This window comes from Bos taurus, chromosome 5 (genome assembly GCF_002263795.3).
Source record: "Bos taurus isolate L1 Dominette 01449 registration number 42190680 breed Hereford chromosome 5, ARS-UCD2.0, whole genome shotgun sequence".
Taxonomy (NCBI): domain Eukaryota; kingdom Metazoa; phylum Chordata; class Mammalia; order Artiodactyla; family Bovidae; genus Bos; species Bos taurus.
Window position 1 is genome coordinate 10,300,626 of NC_037332.1, and position 22,587 is coordinate 10,323,212.

General features: G+C 38.2%; 1 long non-coding RNA gene across 1 annotated transcript; it reads left to right on the plus strand.

Annotated features, from left to right (window-relative positions):
• Positions 1–12,247: 12,247 nt before the first annotated feature.
• Positions 12,248–20,741, plus strand: LOC132345239 (uncharacterized). The gene is made up of 2 exons (XR_009494445.1): positions 12,248–12,322; positions 17,997–20,741. It is a non-coding gene; the product is annotated as an uncharacterized lncRNA (long non-coding RNA).
• Positions 20,742–22,587: the final 1,846 nt, after the last annotated feature.

The window sequence follows — 22,587 nt, forward strand, 5'->3', positions numbered from 1 at the left end:
CATAAAGAATGTAGAAAGATATGTGTATGGTAGTTAAGGGAATGACCTGTGAAGTAAGAGTGACTTTGGATGAGTCACAAGTTGCTAGCTTATAAGTTGATCAAGCTACATTCCCTGTGTTTTATACTCCTCAGTCATAACAGAGTTCTTAACACCCATTTCTACAAGCTGTTTTTAAGGTTAGTTATAGATATACATGGAGAAGGCAATGGCACCCCACTCTAGTACAATCCCATGGATGGAGGATCCTGGTAGGCTGTGGTCCATGGGGTCACGAACAGTCTGACACTGAGCGACTTCGCTTTCACTTTTCACTTTCACACATTGGAGAAGGAAATGGCAACCCACTCCAGTGTTCTTGCCTGGAGAAACCCAGGGACGGGGGAGCCTGGTGGGCTGCCGTCTAAGGGGTCGCACAGAGTCGGACATGACTGAAGCGACTTAGCAGCAGCACCAGCATAGATATACGTGTATTAGCTCTGAAATCAATTCTTAGTATATAGAACACATACCATACATGGAAAAGATTGTTTTGCCTGTTAATACTCAGCAAAATTCATACAAAATGCCTGGGATTTTGAAAATTATTTCCTAATACACTAAATTATTCTTAACCTAGGGATCTGACAAGTTGTTGGTAGCTTGATTTAACTTAAGACATTACAGCACTAGAGATAGATTAAAATAAATACCATAGCCAGAAGTTATATTTATGTGGAACCAGAGAAAATATAAGCATACTGATTTTTTTCCTTTTTTTTTCCTGCCTAGCAACAAATATTTAATCAAAATTCCAAGGTAAATTGTTTCAAGCTCAGTTTGACAAACTCTAGAGTTTTCAAACAGATACTACTGTTTAAATAGGAAGTTACATAATGTTATATAAGTTACTTAAATAAACTAACCAAAATCACTGTTCCTTTTATTTTGATTAGTTTACAAATTCTAATTAAATCTTATTTTCATAACTCCAGAGACTATATCTCCTCCATTCCATCTTCTTTCTAAACTTTGGCCTTCATTCTTCAAGTGAATAACTGAAGATAGAATTTTAAAATGTTTTCACAGTATAAATTCTGAAATATGAACAAATATGTGAGCATATGATACAAAAGTGCTAAAAAACTAGTTCCTAATAATCCTTAGAGAAAAATATCTGAGTTATATACGGAAATAATATACCAGTGATTGGTATATTGCAGTCACAGTTTTCTTCAATCCACCTATGTTAATATGGCTATTTCACCATACGTGGAAATATCAATCTTAACTCTTCTTGCTCAAGTATGGTAGGCAAAATCACCCCTTCTGAAGTCAAGGTATAACAAAAGTAGAGTGGCAAGACTTAGAGCTTGCTGAAACGAAAATGCATAGGATTCTAACTATTAGTATAATCCTCTCCGGAGGTTAATTCATAAAATCATGGCTATCAAGTTTCCTGTGTTATATTTACTGTGGCATTTGGGAACACTGACAAAGGGTTGAGTATCTCCGGTATGCCCATTCTAGCTTTACTCACTGAGCCATATCACTTGCTGGTCAGTTATATAAAAGATTTCTATTTTTATGGGTGGTATTTTTTTCAATTACTTTATGTATTAGCTCCCAGTAAATGTTCAGTCAAAAGGAATGGCAGTTTATAGAATGTTACAAACTCCTCCATGCCATACTTGTACTATATATTCTAAGTATTAATGTACAAAGAATGACATATGTTCTGATGAAGGAACTATGAATTTAATTGCTTCGTTATTTTTTACTTATTAGTTTTTTTCCAAGTCTTCTAAATAGACACTTTAATAAAGAAACCATACCAGTGCATAACAACCTATATAAACTCTTCTTATATCAATATTACCCAATCTGTTATTAGATCTGACCCAAAGAAGGAAGGGTTGGGATGGATTGGGAGAGCAGGAAGGTGTATATGAAGGATACTTAGCAGACTTACTAAAAACCCATCAAGTTCATACAGCACTCTGACAAAGGGCTTCGTGAAGGCTAATTGGAGTATACATCTTTCCCTACTGCCTCAGTGATCATTTAGAGTGCCCCTATAAAACTGACACTTCCCACATATTATTCATACTCAAGACATCTTTGAGGAAGACCATGGTAAAGACACATGAATATAATGATTTCAATCCAAGAGCTTATTCCAAGTTTATTTCAAGGCCAAGAATAGGTGCTCATAATTTGCAACTCCACTATCTCTGACTCTCAATATTTAGCCTTTAGCAATCATTAGTTTTAGCTTACTGAAGCATGATAGTTTATGCCCATCCCTCTGCATAATTTGTATTAATTTTTATAATTAAAGACAAGCTTCATTCCTCCAGCCATACTTTAACATTTAGATGTACATTTATTACAACTTTATCCCTCCCTCATGTATTTTTTTTTCAGTAGAGAGTCATCTCCCCCTGAAAAACATAGATGGTCAGAGATATTTGGAGAATATTCCAGAAGTCCTAGGAAAATATTAGTCTTCGCTGAAGACTGGAAATGAAGGGCATGTAAACCTTTAACAAAATTCTAAAGCAATATGAAGATGCACACTTTATGTTACTTTCCATAACACATTTACAGAAGTTTTTCTAATAAAAATGATGGGCTGGCTATAAATTAGTGATAAAGAAGAGAAACTCAATGATGAAAAATTTTTCCATGGGAATTGCTGAAGTGAAATACAGGGGATTATCAGAGATGAAATAGCATGGCTTCATAGAAAGTCTGACCAGAGGAGGGAAGAGACATGGAGCCACCTGGAACACATTTCTTCGTTGTTCTTCTCCTCTACCAAATCCCTTCCTATGTTTTTGCTCTTGATTTTACTGTAGCGGCATATACCCTCACATTTCAAACATTCTCTCAGTGAATTATGAACCCTACAGGGCTCTCAGTAATATCTCTAATGCTTGCCTTCTAAAGGACTTAAGCTGGGCTGCATAGTTTACAGCTGATAAACTGGGAGTCAATCTTTCACTGCAATGATGTATTCACCGTACGAAGAACTATTTCCATTGTAAATTAATTCTCAAAATGTTGGACCATAAATGTCATCAGCATCATTACCCAATCTGCTCCCAGAAGCAGTGGCTCTGTCAGCCCGGTGCAGGTGCTGGCCTCTAAAAGCAAGGTGCTCCAAACCAAACACATTAAACCATGACTCCATTCTTAAGGGCAACTGCTTTCAAAGGCCCCTTTGCTTCATGCTACTTGGCAAAGAGATTAATGGATGCCATTTCTGATATGCAACTGGCTTCAGGGTTTTTTGTGGGTTTTTTTTTTCGCCCTTTTAGAAGGAGGTACCTTTGAGTGTCTCTTTAACAAATATATTTCCCAAATGTTCCTTCTTTAGAAGGCTATGCTTGTTCAGTCAGAAGTTTTTCTAATAAAATGCCTCTTTATGCCTCTGCTTGGAATATACGAACCTAAAATATAACCAGTTGTCAGGTCTTTATTGAGTCATCAATGTGCAGAAAACTTATGTGGAGGCATAAAAGAATCAGGCAATATAGGGCTGCCCATGAGGAGGTTAGGTTTTTGTAGGATGAGAAGCAATCTGACCACAATGAATCAGGCAACGAATAATATATAAAAACAATCTCAGGTTATTAGTTACTCTTTGTACATTTTTGCAGCATTTACTAGGGGAAAAGGAACTGTTCTTGGAGAAACCAGAGTAGCATGAAGGTTCAACTTTGGACGTACATCTTCTTGAATAGTACATCTTCAGAATATTAAACTGATTCCACAATGGCTAGGCAGAGTTGAGAGAATTTAAAGGTAGTTTTCTTGTTTGTCTTTAGAAGACAGTCTTTCTTTTCAAACTGTTCAGACTAATTCAGTGAAGTGTGCATGAAACCTAAAGCTCAGGATGTATCAGTCTGGTGAAAAGCCTTAGGAGCTAAAGAAGAAAACTGTTACTTCTTTTAACTATCTTCTGATTCTATATCCCAAGGAAGGACTAAAGAAGTGTTCTGTTCCTTTAAGAAGTTTAGTCGCTAGGTCGTGTCCTTCTCTTGCAACCCCACAGACTGTGGCCTCCCAGGCTCCTCTGTCCATGGGATTTTCCAGGCAAGAGTACTGGAGTAGGGTACCTTTCCCTTCTCCAGGGGTTTCTTTAAGAATTTGGTTGGGAAATGTTAAAAACCTGAAAGCAAGTCTGATTGAATAATTCTAAATTGGTGTTCAATAACTTCAGTAATAAGTGGACAATTGGACCCCTTAACTTCTGACATCTATTTATACACCTACATCCTGTAGGACTTTAATGCTCTGCCTTGTTTTAATTTGTTGTTCAGTCGCTCAGTCATGTCCCAGTCTTTGTGACCCAATGGACTGCAGCACATCAGGCTTCCCTGTCCTTCACCATCTCCTGAAGTTTGCTCAAACTCATGTCCACTGAGTCAGTAATGACATGCAACCATCTCATCCTCTGTCATCCCCTTCTCCTCCTGCCTTCAATCTTTCCCAGCATCAGGGTCTTTTCCAATGAGTCAGTTCTTCACATCATGTGGCCAAAGTATTGGAACTACAGCTCAGCATCAGTCCTTCCAATGAATATTCAGGACTGATTTCCTTTAGGATTGACTGGTTGGATATCCTTGCAGTCCAAAGGACTTCCAAGAGTCTTCTCCAACACCACAGTTCAAAAGCATCAATTCTTCCATGCTCAGCCTTTTTTATTGTCCAGATTTAATATCCATAGATGACTACTGGAAAAACCATAGTTTTGACTATATGGACCTTTGTAGGCAAAGTAATGTCTCTGACTTTAAATACACTATCTAGGTTTATCATTGTTTTTCTTCCAAGAAGCAAGTGTCTTTTAATTCCATGGCTGCAGTCACCATCTTCAGTGATTTTGGAGCCCAAGAAAATAAAGTCTATCACTATTTCCACTGTTTCCCCATTTATTTGCCATGAAGTGATGGGACCGGATGTCATGATATTCTTTTTCTGAATGTTGACTTTTAAGCCAGCTTTTCCACTCTCCTCTTTCATCTTCATCAAGAGGTTCTTTAGTTCCTCTTAGCTTTCTGCCAGAAGGGTGGTATCATCTAGATATCCGAGGTTATTAATATTTCTCCTGGAAATCTTGATTCCAGCTTGTGCTTCTTCCAGCCCAGCGTTTCTCATGATGTACTCTGCATATAAGTTAAATAAGCAGGGTGACATATACAGCCTTAATGTACTCCTTTCCCGATTTGGAACAAGTCTGTTGTTTCATGTTCGGTTCTAACTGTTGCTTCTTGACCTGAATACAGGTTTCTCAAGAGGCAGGTTAAGGTGGTCTGGTATTCCCATCTCTTCAAGCATATTCCAGTTTGTTGTGATCCACACAGTCAAAGGCTTTCACGTAGTCAATGAAGCAGAATAGATGTTTTTCTGGAACTCTCTTGCTTTTTCAATATTTATTGACAATTTTCCTAAGGAGAGTCACTGCCATCATTCCTCTACATGCATTATTTTACACATTATAAAGCTAGTTAGATTAAGAAATTTACTCAAATATCAGACTAGCATTCAAGCTCAAGGTGTTTGACAGAATCCCTTCCTTTTTTCCTATAGTAAGATTATTTACATTCAAAAGAAGGCAGAGTAAATCTAATTATATCTTATCTGAATAATCTACATGTTGATCTTTTTTTTTCCTTTCCATTTTCCAAGTTCTGACCGCCTCCTCTTCATTATCTCCACCCAATCTCATCAATTCATAATTTTAAGGCCAACATAAATGCGATGTCAGTGCTACTTGACTTGTGCACATCAATAAACAGGTAAAATAAGTGCAAAGGCAGAGTCAGTTATTCTGGGCACTTTTTTCCCCTAACAAATTAACATTATTCAAGTGTTAAAAAACATGTTATGAGCCCTTTAAGAATGAAAAAATTGTGGTATCTACTGTATTTTCAAGATGTGTACAATCACATGTGGAGGAAAGAAGCCTTTTTTTTTTTTTTTTTTTTTGCCTTTGAGCTTCATCCTGACTCTAACAATGATCTTCAAGCACTAGTTACTAAGCTCACTGATTAATAACACTGTAGGAAAAAGAAGCTCAGAACACTCTTTGATCACTCCATCAATCAAAAATATTTACTGATGTTTCTTAAAAATTCAACGATGAAATGATGAAAGGCAATTGGATCTATATGTTTAAAGTTTTAAAAAAGGACTGCGATGGAAGTAAAATTTTGAGATTTTAAATTAGCTGAATATTCACTGAAGTGATGAAGATACCAAAAGGAGTGTAGCTTAAAGAGAAAATGATTATGAAGGATCCTTTTAAGGATCTTAAGACTGCCAATATTTCAAGGAAAGGAAGAGAAACTGATGAAGGAGGCTGGGAAAGAGCAGTCTGAGAAGTTTAAGAAAACTGGGAAAGTGTTGTATGAAAGCCATGGGTCCAGATATAATACACGAGGTTGTTGTACTTTGTTTGGTTTTGTGGCAAGTTAGAGTATCAGTTGATCTTGATTTGATGGTGCAGTCAACGTGAGCTTATTGCCAAGCCTGTGCTCCATGATGCCTTTCGCTCTCATGCTCAGTCACCAAGTCGTTCCCAACTCTTCTGTGGCCCCATGGACTGTGACCTGTCAGGCTCCTCGTTCGTGGAATTCTCCAGGCAAGAATACTGGAGTGGGTAGCCATTCCTTCTCTTGGGGATCTTCCTGACTCAGGGATTGAATCTGGGTCTCCTGTATTGCAAGCAGATTCTTTACTGTCTGAGCCACCAGGGAAGCCCTCAAAATGCCTCTAAGTAGATAGCATTTGGGAGTGGATCCCTTATAAATTGGGTGGCAGGGGAGTGAGCAGCACAGGGCTCTAAGAAAGAGCTGAACTTCTGGTTTTAACTCTGACATGGAAAAACCTGGGAAGTCACATACCTGTCCTTTGTTTGCAGAGAGACGATGACTGTATATAAAACTTAAATATACAAATTATTAAAGTTCAGGTAGGTGGCTAACTGTAAGATCAATATCTAACAATTCCTTACTGCTTGGCATAAACCTATAAAACTGTCCTATAAGATGTGCAGACGTATCTGACTAAAAATAAAGGTATACAATATTCAAAAATAGGGGACTATGATTTTTTAATGTCCATTTTTATCAAATTTAACCTCTAGAGTTAATATAAGAAGGCAATGGCACCCTACTCCAGTACTCTTGCCTGGAAAATCCCATGGATGGAGGAGCCTGGTAGGCAGCAGTCCATGGGGTTGCACAGAGTCGGACACGACTGGGCAACTTCTCTTTCAATTTTCACTTTCATGCATTGGAGAAGGAAATGGCAACCCACTTCAGTGTTCTTACCTGGAGAATCCCAGGGATAGGGGAGCCTGGTGGGCTGCTGTCTATGGGTCACACAGAGTTGGACACAACTGAAGTGACTTAGCAGCAGCAGCAGAGTTAATATAATTTCATTGGGAAATAATATGACATAACTTTAACATTTATGCTGAATGACCAGGATACAAGTGAAGAAGCCAAAGGTGGGGTTACATGCTCTACTTGATATTAATATTTACTATGAAAGTTATAGTAATTAGACAGTTTGGTATTGATTCAGAAGCAAATAGAGCAGGGAGTCAGAGGAAGTGTCATACCGTTAATGTATAAAAGTGGTGGTATCATAAATTCAGTGGTGAAATGGCTCTTCGACAAATTGTGCCTGGACATTTTATTATCCCAGGAGAAAAAGAAAGAGATAGAGGAAGGAAAGAAAGGAGGGAGAAAGGAAGGGAGGGAGGAAGGAGGAAGGAATGCTTCTAGGTAGAATATAAATGTGAAAAGTAAAGCTTTTAGAAGAACATATAGAAGAATATCTTTATGATGTTCAGATAACAATGGATTTCTTACAAAAGGCCCATAGCACAAAAAGACAAAGTGATACATTTTTCTACATTAAAATTTTAAGTACTGTTCATCAAAAAACTTGATATGAAAGTGAAAATATAAGCCACAAATAAGAATGTTTTATAACACATCAACCAATAAAGGATTGCACGTAATATACTTACATACAAGTATACTATAGATTTTTATATATTCATGTGAAAATATTTCAAATAAATAATGAAAAAGACAACCAAACACTGGACAAAATATATAACCCTGAAAAATCATTAAAAAAGGAAACTGATAACCTGAATGGCCAATAAACATAGAAAGCTGCTCAACTTAATTTGTAATCAAAGAAATACAAAATGAAACTATAATTGGCTCTCATTTTATGCATACCAGATTGACAAATGTTGAAAAACCTGACAGTCTCAGGTGTTGATAAGGATGTGGGCTATTGGGAGCTCTTAAATGCTGTTGATGGGAGTATAAATTAGAATAACTATTTGACAATCACTTGTCCCTCAAATAATTATCTTAATCATGCACATTGTTATGATAAAACAATCTCATTCCTAAGTATACAAACCCTAGGGCAGAAGTCTTCAGGCTGAGTCACTCATGTAGCTCAAAGTATATGAAGATTTTTCAAGATAATTTCAAAGGAATAGATTTTCGGGTACTTAATTCCCATATGCCCACTTGTTTAAACCATGTGTGCATAAGAACACATCTCAGCAAGTTTCTGACGTGTTCTTCTCCATCTCTCCTCTCACAACAATCTGTCTTCCATTTTATGAGCCAAAGATATCCTCTCATCCATCCTGAATCTTACTAGGGTACATTGACCCCCAGGTATAAAAATCATCAGGATGCCAAACAATGGAACAAATTTAAATACTGTTGTATATTCAGTGAATGACTGTAATGACTGACTTAGACAGCCTTATGATGACAGGTGGTTTCTAATTGTCCCCTTTCACTTATTTAATGGAGGATTTAATTAAGGCACTTATTGATAGGTCATTAAAAATAGTGTTTTATTATAGATCACTGTGTGATTTTGATATATAACTTAGAAACAATTCAATGAACTAAAATACATTAGTTATTAGTTACCTTCTTCCATTCATACTTAAGTGAATAAAATGTCTTAGTGCTTATTTTTATTAAAAAATGGATCTGAATCCCATTTTATTTAGTGATAAATCATAGTCATTCTTGGATATATGAATTGACAAGAATGACTGCCTCAAAACAAATATGTACTTCATTAAGGGATACTTAGGCTTCCCTGGTGGCTCAGACTTTCACTTAAGGGATATTTACAATATAATTTTACTTTTTATGTTTAAGAATTATCAAAATATGTAAACATTAGCTATTTTCATCAATTATGCATTACTACTAGTTGTAAAATCATAACTTAATCCCACATAAAAATTTTAAAGGGATTTTATAGTCAGAGGAAGTCTCATTTTTTAAATTTAAATTTTATATGTACCTTTATTGCAGAAAATTGTAAAAGTAAATCAATAAAGCACACTGAATCATAACAATTACAATGCATTAAGATTATATGAGCAAAATAAATAGAAACAGGAAGTTTGAGAACAAAGGGATGCTTTAATGTTAATGTATTTTAAAGTGGAGTCAAAATACGAAGTAGAATGCAATACTACTTCATAGCATTTTAAAGAAAGCAATACTTACTCTTATTACATATAATCAGATCATACTATATGTAATGAGAATAAGTACTGTTTTCTTTAAAACACTACTTCAGTTATATGTGTGTGTATACATCTATGGGCTTCCCTGGTGGCTCTGAGCTAAAGAATCCACCTGCAAGGCAGGAGACCCAGGTTCGATCCCTGGGTTGGGAAGATCCTGTAGGAATGTGTGGGTATCTATGTGTATAACGAATCATGATGTAAAATAATTTTCATGTGAGAGTAACAGCAAAAATCACCCCGATTCAGGTCATTCTGATGCACCAATCCACATAGTCAGAAATAGTAACCTAGGAGCAGAAAGAGTGAAAGATTAAAGGACTTTGTCCTACCAAACAGACATTTTAACACACATGCACTGGTATGTGTATGCATGCATAAAATTATTTAAGATCTCAAAATATTTATTTGGGAATCAATCTGAACTCTTGAGGAAGAATTGATAGTGAATAATACAGTTTTTAGGAGGCTCTGGAGTGCAAGACACAGTCAGTAGCAAGAAGAACCCTAAATTTTAGAAATAAATTTCAAGAAAAAGAAACAAAAACACAAACATACCACCATAGTATGAATTAAGTTGATGGGGAGAAAAATCCTACTAAAGCAAACAGATCTAGCTCATTCAAAAACACAGACACTTAGGTGAACATTGAGTTTGAGAAGACTCTTGTAAGAGTCTTATAACTCTGGTGGTCCAGCGATTGGAAGTCTGCCCGCAAATGCAGGAGACACGGGTTGGATCCCTGGTCCAGGAAGATCCCACATGCAGTGGGGCAACTAAGCCTGTGCCACAATTACTGAGCCTGTGCTCTAGAGCTTTCGAGAGGCGACTGCTGAGCCCACTGCTGCAACTACCGAGCCTGTGTACCTAGAGCCCGCTCTCCACAATGAGCAGCCACCTCAGTGAGAAGCCCAAGTACTGCAGCTAGACAGGAGTCATCACAACTAGACAAAGTCATACAGCAAGGAAGACCCCGCGCAGACAAAAATGAATGTCAAATTAAAAAAAAAAAAAAAATTAGCCCGATGAAGATCTGTTCTTTCATGTCTTAGGTTAGGAAGTTGGCATCTCCAGAAGTAGATCTCAAAATAGGGCTTCATGTACAAGTAGTTTATTGAAGAAGTGTTCCCAGAAAAATGTGGATGGAGCGAGAGAATCAGAACAGGGAAGGGGAAGAAGCCAAGAAAGGGTGTGATTTCAGACAAAGCTCCAGTCGTGCCTGATCTCATCGGGATCTCTGGAATGTAAATTCTATCTCGGAATTTGTCCTCACTGCAGGCAGAGGATCTGGGCTTTCATATAACAAGTCAGTCATTGCCTAACGGCCCTGCTGGTGACTTCCCAGGAACGTCCTGCTCTCTGCATTTGCAGGGAAAGTCGTTCTAGACAGGGCACGCACTTTGCGTGGAAAGGCACATAGAACCTGGAGATGGACGCACAGATCAGGAATGTGAGGGGGCCTGGGTAGAGCTAGAGTACCACTGATGATGCCCACTATCCTTTGAAACAGTTTTCTCTCAGTAGGAGACAATGCTATAGAAAGGGGTAGTTAGGGTCTATCAGAAGGGTAAACTAGACCACAGACAGGAGGGTTCCCAGGGGCTTCTAGGGAAAATGAATAAAATTAAAATCAACCATCTACCTGTCCCTTTCATAAAATAATTTTTTTAAATACGAGAATGGGAACTGAGCTAGACTGTTGTTATTTAGTTACTCAGTCATGTCTGACTCTGCAACCCCATGGACTGTGTAACCCATCAGGCTCCTCTGTCCATGGGATTTCCCAGGCAAGAAGATTGGAGTGAGTTGCCATTTCCTTCTCCAAGGGATCTTCCCAACCCAGGGATCAAACTCACATTTCCTGCATTGTAGGCAGATTCTTTACTGCTGAGCCACCAGGGAAGCCCCCTAGCTAGAGTGTTTAAGAATATATTATTCTAATCTTCTATATTTTCTTTAATGTTGTAGGAATGAAATAAATTTGGCATGCCAGTCATAATATATAAATATGAGTTAATTAAAACTATGGTCAATGGGGTTGCAAAGAGTCGGACAGAACTTAGTGACTAAACAATGGTGCACTTTATAAGCTTTAAAAAGCAGTGTTTGGCTTAATTCAGAGGGCTAGGAGAGGGTATGCAGGAGAATCCATCTCCTAAGCCTAGCCTGAACTCATGCTATGATGAATCTGTCAGTTTGCCGACTGTATCTCTAGCTACAGAAAAGAAGACATTAGGAAAAGTACAGAAGTACAAAGGAAGGTATTTTTCAGGTTTATTGAGATAAAATTGCCAATAAAGATTGTTTATATTTAAGGTGTACTGCTTAATGGTTTGATATATGTATACATTATAAAGTGATCACCACAATCAAGATAATTTAACATATTTGTCAATCCATTACCTCACATGGTTACCTTTTTTTTTTCTTGTGGTGAAAATCTACCTCTTAGATTTCAAGTTTACAAATATTTCTTGGCTGCTTCCAGCACCAGGTGAGAAAAATGCAAGTCTGGAATCTATGACTTTATAAGGATGCAGATATAAAAATGAAATACCAATAGGAGTTGTAATCTAACAGAGGAAGATATGAGTAATGGTGCATATTAAATAGCAGTTTGATGAAAAGGTTTAAAAACTCACTTTCTTTGGAATGTGCTCAGTTGCTTCAGTCATGTCCAACTCTGCAACCCCGTGGACTAAAGCCTGCTGGGCTTCTCTGTCCATGGGATTTTACAGGTAAGACTACTAGAAAAGGTTGCCATTTTCTCCTCCAATTTCTCTGGGATAAGCAACTATAATTTTTAACTATAACTTTAAAGTGATCAAGGTTGGCTCTTCCAACCATATACTAGCTAGCAATGCTTTGGGCTGAAAGAATGGTTAAAAAAATGGATACTATAGTGGTCAAAGAACAGGCTATGAACATGAATCTTTTAGATTCAAACCTTAGGTAATAAATTTACGCAGACTAGTTAATTTCTCTGTGTCTCTCACTGATGTATAGAACAGTCTTATGGACTCTGTGGGAGAGGGAGAGGGTGGGAAGATTTGGGAGAATGGCAATGAAACATGTAAAATATCATGTAGGAAACGAGTTGCCAGTCCAGGTTCGATGCACAATGCTGGATGCTTGGGGCTGGTGCACTGGGACGGCCCAGAAGGATGGTATGGGGATGGAGGAGGGAGGAGGGTTCGGGATGGGGAACACATGTATACCTGTGGTGGATTCATTTTGATATTTGGCAAAACTAATACAATTATGTAAAGTTTAAAAATAAAATAAGAAAAAAAAAATTTCTCTGTGTCTCAGAATCCTCTTCTAGAAATGCAGACAATAATGGTGAGAATTGCATTAAAGTGAATACTTGTAAAGTACTTGAAGGACACATGTACATAAAAGGGTACCTGAAATACAGTGAGTAATATATAAAGAAATAACTTAAAATTTGTCTTACATAAATAAGAAAATGGTTTTATTGATATATATTTTTTTATTGATTCCTAGAATAAATTTTATTTTAATAAGTTTTATTAATTCCTATAATAAGGTACCAAAGGAGGTAGAGACTGTGTTCCCTCCACCTCTGACAACAACCTGGGCTTTATTTGTATGAATGGGATAATAAATTCTGTGCCTATTCATTTTTTATACAAGTAGAATACCACCTATTTTTTTGTTTGTTTGTTTCACACCTTGCTTAAAACGAAATTCAGACATCTTTCCATATCAGCACACGTAGGTCTTCCTCATGCTCTTTAAAATCAGTACAGTGTCCCATTATATGACTATACCATCATTTACTTTACACTTTACAAACTAATGGGCACTTGCTTGTTTACAAAGCAAGTGCAATGTATACTGTAATGTATACCATTTTGTATATAGATCTTTGGATATTTATATGAATATACTTGCATAGTAAAATTGAGATGAAGCACTTGATGTGACCCCACTTTGTGTAGACTATTATGGTAAGCATTAAGAGGAATTCAGGAAGATGGGAAAAATGATTGAACATGTTAAAATGAGAAATTTAAATATATTCCACATGACATAGAACATTCTGTGGTTAAATTAAGTAAATGAGAGTCCCAGGGACGGGGGAGCCTGGTGGGCTGCCATCTGGGGTCGCACAGAGTCAGACATGACTGAAGTCAGCAGCAGCATGCTAAAAACTATGACTGAATATTTTAAATTCGATTTGACTAATCCTATAAGGAAATCTACCATCAACAAGTTCTTATGTCCATGGACAATCATTAAACAGCTATCTCAGTGCCTTCTATGTGTCAGGCACTATGAATTCAGTACTAAGTAGAACAGACAAAAGGTTCAACCTCTGTGATTCTTAGAAATTAGTATACCATGAAATATAAATAGTCCTACAAAAAAGGAATGTTTGGAGAGCAAAAGAGATCATGGAAATATAAAACATAACAATGAAATTTTTAAGAGAAGGACTGAATGATCAAATTAAAGATAGTGGAAAAGAGAGAAAATAGCATAGAAAAGATTAGACATTTTTTTGAACCAAGTGTTTTAACATGCAAATAATAAGAATTCTAAAAATGGAGAATAAAGAAAGCAGTAGAAAGAAAAATATGAAAAAAATTCCTCAGAAATAAAGAACAGGGTTTGTCAAGTTGAACTGACATTGGTACACGATGGGGAGTATTAGCCCAAATCAAATAACATCAGTATTACAGTTTGAGAAGATGGAGGGCAAGAGAAGGTTCTAAGACCTTCCAACAGAACAGAGATTTATTCACATGATCGATATCTAAAAGGCAATAAACATCTTAAGAGTAATATTGAAATCTAGAAGACAGCAGAAGAATACTTCCAAAATTCTGTACAATTATTTTTAATCTAGATTTTTTTTTTCAATTAAGTGGGAAGGTAGGAAAAGGGCATTTTTAATAGACATGCATGGCTTCCAAATTTCACCATCTTGCAAAAAGTTTCTAAAGGATGCATTTCCCTAGTAGGAGGGAGTTTTCTAAGAAAAAGATAATATCCATGAAGGGGAGAAACAAACACAAGAATGGGTTAAGGGGAAATTTCAAGGGGACAGCCATTCTTCTGACCAATCAGATTGGAGCAAGTCAGAATTCACCAGAGTAAATACCTTCAGGAAGAGAAAACTGGAGAATACCTTCTGTTTTTAAATGTATCGAGAAAAAATAATGTGGGAGAGTGGGGATGGATGAACTTAATATAAACTACGTACCAAAAAAATCACACAAGAATAAAAGAAAACAGAAATGAATTCTATGGAAAACAAATATTGTACAGAGGGGAGAAAATAATTTATGTGATATGGGGCCTCTCTGTGAGCAGCATTTACAGAACCCCAAGACTTAAGTCTAGGAAGATGACATCATAGGCTGGTAGGTGGATTTTAATTCAGATACTGGAGGTCAGTTCTCAACTGATTTTGACCACAAAATGTCAACAGTTTATTAGCTGATTGGATGGACTGAAAATATGGCCACAATATTTTGCATCATCCGTGGGCTGATCTTGTAGCTTGTTTTGGCAAATAAAATGTCATGTAAGTGATGTTGTACAGGTTCTTGAACCTAGGACTCATGAGACCTTGTAGCTGTGCCCCCTCACACTTGGAAATCCAAGACTGTGTAAAGAAGCTCTATCAAGCCTTTTTGAGATAAGAGTAAATGGAGAGAAAGTGCCTGTCATTCCAGATGCGTCAGCTAAGCACAATCCCCAAGCAGTCCATCAATTGAATACAGTCCCGTGAGGAAGCTCCAGTGAGGCCAGCAGAAGTCACCCACCCAACTCACAGAATCATAGAGTAATAAACTTCTGTAGTTTTAATCTACTACATTTGGGGGGCACACTGATCTGCAGCAGCAGACAACAGACACAGCAGACTATATGTATTTGCCACTTCCAGTAACACCTCTTCCCTTCCCAGCTCAGTTTTATCAATCTTACTGTGAATATTGCTAACTGCCGCTTTTCCCAAGACATTTCACCAAGAAGAAAATATTTCCATTATTAAAACTTTATGTTAAAAAATGTTTATTTTTTGGTTTCATATTCCCTTCTAACATACACTCAGTATGTTGTACTGAGTGTAAATACTGTAGATCAGGCTTTTTTTTTTTCTTTTTTAACATGAGATCTAGCCTCTGACTTCATTTCTGGTTATTACTTTATTCCATCACTTGATCTAGTTGCAATCTTCCAATTGTGACATTTATCTCATGCCTCTTAGTCTTGAAGACACTGTTCCCTCTCTCTGGAAAAATTTTCCTTCCTAATTAACCTGGCAAATGCTTGGCTAAACACACTGATACTGCTATTTCCTTGCAAAGTTAAAAAATTTGCAATGTGGGATTCCCAGTGATCAGGTCTAATTTGTTTTTGCTCAGCATATTCAAAAGTTCCTTATTTCCATCTCCCACTGGAATCTGTGCTTCTCATGTTGTGATTCTACACTAAGTCTCCACTTCCTCCTGGGTCCAAGCGCAGTGGCTGCTCTCACTGTTTTTCATTGTATTATATTTTAGGCTTGTGAACCCAGCATGCTTGGGAAGGTTATCACCTTTGATCTCCACATTTGCTCAACCACAGACTCTCCTTCAGCAGATTCCTGAACTGATGCTGCTGTCGAAATTTTGAAGCTCACGGCTCAAGGTCCAGTAAAGACCAATACCTCGGCCATGTGCTCCCCAAAACGTTGTCTTCTTGAAGCTTTTGAAAGTTCCAGATATTTCTCATGCATACTTTTCGACATAGCTATTCATTTTATTTTCCCATTGATATTCTCCTACTCTGCTTAGTCCAGCTTTTGTAATTGACCTGACTCTTTCCTAGTTTAGAGAGGTGGAGCTAGCACTATTGGCCTAATTTGAACGCGTTGTTCTTTGTTTTCCCATCTTTGTTTCCTGGCTCAAACTTTATCTTTCATCGATATTTTTCTAGATTTTGTTTTCCTGGTGTCTGCTTTAGACAAAAACATCAAGTTTATGGGGCTGCTAAAAAACTCCCATAATTCAAACAAATTATATCCACCTTTATTTTCCCCAAGTCGGTTAATCTCACCTAGGAGATGCTCTTCTATCAGGCAAACACTCAGAGCAGTCATGGACTCTATTCTCATTCTGCCCAACTTCCCTGAGTCTATCATTCTGTCTGTGTCTTCCTTTGGATTCGTGATGTTCTATCCTTTAAGACAAAGGCAATATACGCAGGCTTGGTGACAATAGCTGTCACCTTGAAAGCTAACCAAGTAATTCTGGAGTTTCTATATCAGTGTCCCTAGTTTTCTCTTCTCAATAGGTTCAAATCCTCTATATTAAAACTGTTTGATACAGCTATTCAGGGGTGTGTGTGTCCAGGTGGGCTCACTTTGTGTAGCTTTACTTGAGTAACTGTGCTGATCAGCGTCAGCAATTTACTGGATCCTTCACTTGGTGTAGCGTTTTAACCTGCTCGTTAAGATCTTGCCTCTCTTCCTCTATTAGACGTTACCTGATCCCAGTTACTCCTTGTGAGTAACAGAAATAATTCCTTTTATTTTATACTTTCTCAAGAAATGAGACCAGGAAGCATTTTCTTTTATTTTTTAAAATATGTTTATTTTAGCCTTGAAGATCTAATGCCATTTTTCTCTTCCTGTCTAAAATATCACCTATGATTGTAAAATTAAAGAATGTTTTCTCTTTCTCAAGTACACTTGTCTTTCTTCTTTATTTGTATTCTTCTCTTGCTCCTTTCTGAGTATATATCTGAAACCTATTTTTCCAAACCATTTCTTGATTTCTTGGGAACTGTGATTCCAAGATATGCTGTTTCAGGCACAGGCCTCTTTAATTACTTTCATAACTTTTGGTTTTGCAATGTTTCTTTGGGTTCTTTTCTGCCTCCAACAAAGAAGAAGGAATATTCTCTTTAAGTTAAAAAAAAAAAAAACTACTTAATTTTACTTTTTATTCCGTAAGTTCCAAAACTGACCAACCTAATATACATAAAATCAGCTTGGGCCTCTGAAATTTAAACTAAGCTCAGAACGTCTGTAATGAATAAAGGCCAAGCCATTTTGAGACCATGTAGTGATGGTAGTGAAGGGTGTATGTGCAGGAACATGTGGATAAGCAACATGAATCAAAAATGTTAGCTCTTCCTCTTCCAGGAATGCAGTTAAGGCCACAAAAAGAAGGATGGAATTTCAGGCAGCTGATCTAGCACTGTCTGTTCAGGCCTGACACTAATCATTTAAAGTTTGAAATTCATTAGTGTAGTTCATTTAGAACTCAAGAGCCTCTGCTATTCAAAGTCCCAATCTGAAGGCCTGGCTGAAAAAGCAGAATATAAGTGGCAAACGTTCTCTCCTTATTGAAGTGCAGAAAATAACAAAGGCATTCTCCGTGTCTTTGGCAGTGCCATGGCGGCATGCTGCTTACAGTCAAGCTACGCGGCAGCTTGCATTCTAGAGCCCAAGCAGTCAACATGTGGCAAGGCCATCGTGGCCCATTTTTGCTGAGATACAGTCAACTGACTGCGGATAAAGCCACCTTATGCTGCGATGACCTGTCAAGATCAAAACAACACTGGAGTCTGCGCTCACAAAATCCCGAGTCCTAAAGCCACTTGCCTAAATCATGCCAGTTTAAAATAAAGTCAACTGTGTGTGCATGTGTGCAGCTCAGTCATGTCTGACTCTTCACCACCCCATGGACTGTAGCCCACCAGGCTCTTCTGCCTACAGCATTTTCCAGGCAAGAATACTGGAGTGGACTCCATTTCCTCCTCCAGGGGATCTCCAACCCAGAGACTGAACTCAGGTCTCTTGCGTCTCCTGCATTGCCAGGTGGGTTCTTTATCACTGGTGCCACCTGGGAAGCCAGTGTGACCTTTAGAGCATGCCATGGTAGTACAGATTTGACTACTAGCTAGCTCTGACAAAATGAACACTTGATTAAGTAAATCGCCACCAAAATTGCAAGCTCCAGCTGGAGTACCAGAAGTAAGAGCAGACCATGGTTATGTTCTCTGGCGGCAAACAGATCCCAAAGGGAATCCAGAAGATGCAGGCCACGCATGTTCCATTCCTTCCCTCCAAGTCTCCGCACAGCCAGGCCACTCCCCCTTTATCAGAGGCCTGGGATTCTACTGCAGCACAATCACACGGTACTGCTAGTTCTCACCCGAGGGTAGTTTTGCCCCCGTGACAGTACGTGGAGAAATTTTCAGTTGTCAAAATTGGAGGGTGTTACTGGCATTTAGTGGGCAAAAGCCAGGGATGCCGCTTGTCATCCTACAAACCACATCCTCCTATGACAAAGAGTGTTCAGGCTCAAAATGCCAGTGGTGCTGACGAAGACGGCTCCATACAGAAATACAAAAGTTGGGAAATGATTTTTCTCTCTAATATCAAATTTGCCATCTCACCGACATTACACACAGGGGAGTCAGACGTGACGCTCCACAGACAGCCATGCTGAGAGGAAGGGGAAAGACACTAGAGGAAAACACGGCAAATACCCTTTTCACACTTATGTGTGCACTTGAAAATTATTAAAAGGAGCTATATAATGGCAAAATTTTAGTCGATTTTAATTCTAAAATTTCTGTTTACAAAAATATGAAGCTTTATTTATATTAAAAATGTCCACAATGGATTTCTACAGTGATAAATTTTAAGGAAGATGTCACTTCCTCTACTTGAGACATCAGTCTGAGGCCAAGTCAGGGAAAACAGAATAAATCCTGACACGATTCTGAGCCTCCCCAAAACACCAGGGAGCCTGTATCCCTCATTGCAAGATTGTAAAAGGTACTGTTCAGATTCTGACAGCCCTGCTGGGGATAAAGAAGAACTTACTACAATTATTATTATTTATCTTCCAAATGGCAACAGAATTCTCTCTGCTCTGCAGAACATAAAGGAACACATGACTCGGCGTATTCTTCATCATGAGTTCTCTGGTGCCTGTATTTTACCCTTTTGTGAGGCATAACTGGGAAGACAGAATTGCTTGATTCCTACCATATTATTAACTCTAAATCACATCTGAAATGAAAGCCCTGCAAGGAGGATTTAGATAACGGCACATCAAAGAATAAATGCAGTCTAAAAATATTTGGTTTAAAACCTCATTCACAATGTGCCAAGTATTATTTTCCTTGACATGCTCTCTTGCTTGCTTTTGCAAAACTATAATCAGAATAATTCCTCACTCATATTTAATGGCGAAGAGGGTGGGGATTTTGTGACCCAGCTGGAAAATTTGTAGAAACTAAGGAAAGTCCAGTTCAAAGAACTCCTGAGTCATAAAAGTCTAGAGCAAAGAGAAAGTTATGGTCATCTAAACTAAATTTCCTATTTTTAAAAACACAGTAACTGAGACCCCAGATGGAGATGCATCGTGCTGAAGATTACGGTTCATTAACAGAAGAGCCAAATGTTTTAACCAGTCCTTTCTTCACTCCATGCCACTTTCTAATCTACTGTATTAACTTTTCATCAAATATTCATTGAACCTCATTATAGGCCCTTTGGAAATCAAAAAATGAAGCAGAGATCTCATAGAGCTAACAGTTGAATGAGAGGAAGGACTCGTATACTGACAACTACAAGAGCAGGCACTGTGATACATGAGAGATACGGGGACTAAAAGAGAAAATCAGAGAAAAGAAATTCAAACTCCTATAGAAACAAAACATAATGTAAACATAATGTAAACATGGAAAAGAGTCTGTGTGTGATTGAAGGGATTAGTGAGGATCGGGGCAAAAACAGAATCCAGGGAGTTTACACTGTCAGCTCTAACTATCACCAAGTAAGAATGAAGGCCTGTTTTTTTTCAAGAGAAACTAAGAATCTCAATTGTTGTGTAAAACTGTCACATTTTTAAATGGTGTCAACTAAATGAAATTGTGTTGAAGTTTCTAGTTTTGTATGTGCATTGTCAGGAAAAGGGAGGGAATGCTAAGGAAAAGAGAGGAAAGGGATAAACTAGACATGATTAAAGGCTGTGGGGCTGAGATGGCCATTCAGGTAGGATGTTAAATGTTACGCAAGTTCATGGCTGACCTTTGCCTGGCAGCCCCTTTCCTCGGGATCCTGTTATATGCCGTATGATTTTGGTGGTTTTGTTTTAGAGTGAAGTAATTACTGAACTATCTATTTTGAATGTCTTTTCATTATCTCAATAATAACACACATTTTCTGACTCTAACAGGCTTCATATGTACCCTGGGTACAAGCATTCGCGTTTTTCTTGCAGATTGAGATGTGAAACATCTCTCTGCAGCTTTCGTGACAACTCCTTTAAATCTTAGGTGGGCAGTGAATCTCTTCTATGACAAGTTCCTACTGAAACTACAAAACAGATGGGACTTGGCTAGAAATCATAAAGAACAGAGAGAAGCCAGCCATGAATTACATTTGCCAAGAAATCCTCCAAAGTTATTCTGCATTAACTAGCATGGAATATACTGAAGACCCAGAAGACTGAAAGAATAATCGAGTAGTTGTTTTTGCCAAAGATTAGTGAAAGCTTTTTGATAGATATGAAGCACCTGCTCTCCTTCTCCCAAGATAGAGGTGGATGAAGCTTTCCCTTTAGACATAGGGTAGGTTAGGGTACAGCGCTTCCCTTGCGGCGCAGCAGTAAGGAATATCCTGTCAATGTAGAAGACTCAGGTTCAGTCCCTGGCTCTGGAAGAACAAACAGTTAGGGTCTAGGATGGGGAAATGGTTGGTACTCATGTCCTTTTTCGGAGAAGGCAATGGCACCCCACTCCAGTACTTTGCCTGGAAAATCCCATGGATGGAGGAGCCTGGTAGGCTGCAGTCCATGGGGTCGCGAAGAGTCAGACACGACTGAGCGACTTCCCTTTCACTTTTCACTTTCATGCATTGGAGAAGGAAATGGCAACCCACTCCAGTGTTCTTGCCTGGAGAGTCCCAGGGACGGGTGAGCCTGGTGGGCTGCCGTCTATGGGGTCGCACAGAGTCGGACATGACTGAAGTGACTTAGCAGCAGCAGCAGCATGTCCTTTCTGCCACCCACGACAGCAGGTGCAGTGCCATTCAAATGTGAAGTGTGGTGCAATAATGGTTCCACATCGAAGACACGGATTCTGTCCTTCGTGACATTTAAAATAGAATATGGGTAGGAATTAATGCTATTTCAGCCGTGTATTGATGTAGCAGGAGACAGAAATGATACTGATTTTAAATCAAGGTAAGGAAAGCACAGCATAACTCAAATTATGGATGATTTTTTATTTTCCCTAACTATTACGTTTTTCAATGAAGAAACCATACAACCGCTGGGGTAAACCTTTACTGAGTACTTACTGGATGCACGGTATTGTCTCTCTGCTGGGATCTGTCAGATGAAAAATGCAGCTCTTAACATCTGCCATGCTCCTCTTCAGCCTCTCAACCTTACAAATGATGTTTCTTCTTTCTGTAATATGATTCCCTTCTACTCGTTCTTTAGACCTCAGCTTAAAAGATCTCTTCTCCTGAAGGCCTTTCCTGCCCCTGCAAGGCTGGATTAATAGCTCTTTCCTATGCACCCTCATAAATGTCTGTGCACATCTCTACTACAGGCCTGCACTTCCTGTGTCCTCTCTAAACGGTAACTGCAGCCAGTGTTATTCAACCATAGAGCCTTCTTACTTCTCACAGTGCTGAGTATACCCTCACACAATCAATGAATGATTGTTACAAGAATGAATACACGAAAGAACAAAGGAATGAATAAATATATGAATGAATGACTGCATGGGTGAATGAAACATGCTTAAGAATATACTTAGGAGCAAATGACTTACTTCCTCTAAAGGAATCAGGAAAGACTTTACAGAGAAGAAAGAAATATTTGTGGGGACTTTAATCACTATTTAATTCATTTAGAAAAGTTTTCTTGAGAGTCTACTCAGTACTGTATGCCTCTCTGGGTGATGGGCATACAGTCCAGCACAAAACCATCAAGGTCTCTGCTATCAGAGCTTA